Genomic DNA, 2,563 nt, shown 5'->3' on the forward strand with positions numbered 1-2,563 from the left:
TCTTGTTCCTTGCCCCAGTGGAACGGAGGGCCCAAGGACTTGCCATGCACAGTGTTATGTCAACCACCAGAGTCCGCTCCAGCAACTTCTACTCCGATCGCCAGGCCGTGTTCCTGCCATGGATGGTGCTGGTGATGGGAGAGGAGTCGATGCCAGCGGCACCGGTGGGCGCAGGCTCCGATCATCCACTGGGCTGGGTTATCTTGGGATCTCCACAAAAACCCAAAAGGTAATATAGAGGTAGTTATTATGCGAAAAACCACCACTAGAACTACTCTCATAAAAATAATTTTAATCATAAATATTAAAAAGGAACATATGTAGTGTTCCTATCTTACAATTTCGTACATCAGATAAACATATATATACAAGTGCAAGTGTCGACCATGGTTAACCCACGCCTGAGCCAAGTTGTAGACAGTGGTTTATAGAGAGGGGGACAGATGTTAGTACGTCGCTGTCCGTCTGGTAGTTGTATAATGTACACTGTGCCTACCTCCTTGTTTGTAGATGTATATATAGATTATACTCCACTACTAAAGTATCTAACTCTCACTGTCCTTGTCAGCCTCCAGCAGGGATAACCACCACCAGAAAAGTGATAAAAGTGCAAACAGATGAACCATAGACAAACAAACAGTGGCAATGCGTTAGCTGTCCAGGGTTCTCATATTAGGCGTAAATTCCCTAATTAGGATTGCTGGATAATATTAGGTAGGAGCCTGGAGTTCCACTATGCTAATGGAACCCCCTGCTCTCCTGACGCGTTTCACCCCCCCTAACGCAGTAAAAAGGGGATCATCAGAGGATTTTTTTGTGTAAGTCACTTCCCATGAAAGGACACCTAGAAAGATGAATGAAAAAAATTGTAAGTATATAGATAATCATACAACTGCATTGTTTTAGGCACATATAGCTATATAGGTACACTCACAAGGGACCAGTCCTCTTAATTAGAGAGCTAATATAGGTGTTCCCTCTTAGTATGTAGTTACATAAGCGGACCATTCAAAAGTCCAGGATAAGGATGACGCTTATTCAGTAGTTGGTCCCTGCAGAGATATGTGGGAAGAAATGGGCGAGTAATGCCGTATTATTACTGTACTCAGGCAAGGCTTCTCATACATATAAAGATAAATAAAGTCTGGATTTCTACCTGTATATATAGAGATGTAGTGGTATGGACCCTTTTGGTCAGTATATAGGCCGTTTGTTATCCACTATAAATTTTCCAGGAGACGTTTGGTCCTGTGCTAATAATAGGTTGTGAATTCGTCCCTCCTATAGGGATAATAAGATATATGATTATACACGTCCTCCGTTTGTTGTAGAGCGACACACATTTCATGTTTTTTATGTTAAATTACCTCTTGATAGGACCAGAGTGGGTTTCTCAACCTTCAAAGTACTCCGGGAATTAAAAGTATATATAGGTGACCTCCTTTCAGGCAGAAATTTTTAGGATATGACAGACAATATGTCCTGTAAAGGAATAGCATTATTGGTTTACCACCTTTCTTTTAGACCATACATGTGTGTGACTTACTGGTACTAGGGAGGTATACCTGTAAGGGCTGTCAGCGGTGTGTAGATAAAAAAACACCCTACCAAAGGGGGATAAAATGAGTCACCTCCTGCAATTCCTGCAAAAAAACAACATAACACATACTTGTAGTTCTGGTTTCACTATCAGCCCAAGCAGCATATTGGTACCATTTACATGTCTCTATATATATGACAGCTGCATTGTAGTCACTGTCCAAAACAGCAATAGTTTGCCCCTCCTCTCTCATATTGGCATAACAATGGCCAAGCTTGGAGCTGCATACTGTGGCAGGGGTCCCAAAATAATTCTTACGTGTATATGACCGTACATATATAATTATAAAACATATATATATCCAGTGCCACACCAGCTACTTTGTAAATACGGGTGTATGGCTACTAATTAAGGGGCCACTGTCTGCAGAAAAAGGAATCAGTGTACTGAACCTAATCCCCCTCTAATGACTGGTTAGAAAGCATACCTTAGTCCTGGAGCTCTACCAGTAAGGACTGTGCGTCCCGAGTGACACACACTCTAACACACTGGGAGCTCCCACTTAGTCCCTGCCGTCTCGGTCTGTGTCTGCTGCCTGGATCGCTAACCTGCATGCTCTGCAGGCTCTTTAATAATGGAGTCCCGGAGGTAAGTTTGCTACGTCCGAAAACCGGAAGTAGCACGTGGCCGGAAATGATGTAATGGCATTTTCATTCCCCTGTCACAGACTAGATCATGTGATACGTACTGGGCGGGGTTCAGGGAAACTACTTCCTCCAGTAATATCTGTAGTGTGGAACGCATATGCGTTCCACAGGCACAGCAGTGTTGGAAATGTGATGATATTACTATGGAACTTGCGTAGAATGAGCGATGCATAACGCTGCATAGACGATCTATATATATATAGACATGTCATCAGTTTCTGGCTTATACTGCAGACCTGATCACATGATCTGTGCTAGATACATGCACAGATGTGTCATCCCTCTTAAGTATGCCAAGCATATATCTAGGGCTTTA

The 2,563-nt window shown here is 42.8% G+C and overlaps 1 long non-coding RNA gene across 1 annotated transcript; it reads right to left on the reverse strand.

Annotated features, from left to right (window-relative positions):
• Positions 1–283: 283 nt before the first annotated feature.
• On the reverse strand, positions 284–2,104 carry LOC142310029 (uncharacterized). The gene is made up of 6 exons (XR_012754062.1): positions 2,028–2,104; positions 1,566–1,643; positions 1,368–1,482; positions 1,157–1,281; positions 935–1,052; positions 284–844 (listed from the first exon to the last, which is right to left on the reverse strand). It is a non-coding gene; the product is annotated as an uncharacterized LOC142310029 (long non-coding RNA).
• Positions 2,105–2,563: the final 459 nt, after the last annotated feature.

Source organism: Anomaloglossus baeobatrachus, chromosome 5, assembly GCF_048569485.1.
Source record: "Anomaloglossus baeobatrachus isolate aAnoBae1 chromosome 5, aAnoBae1.hap1, whole genome shotgun sequence".
NCBI lineage: Eukaryota > Metazoa > Chordata > Amphibia > Anura > Aromobatidae > Anomaloglossus > Anomaloglossus baeobatrachus.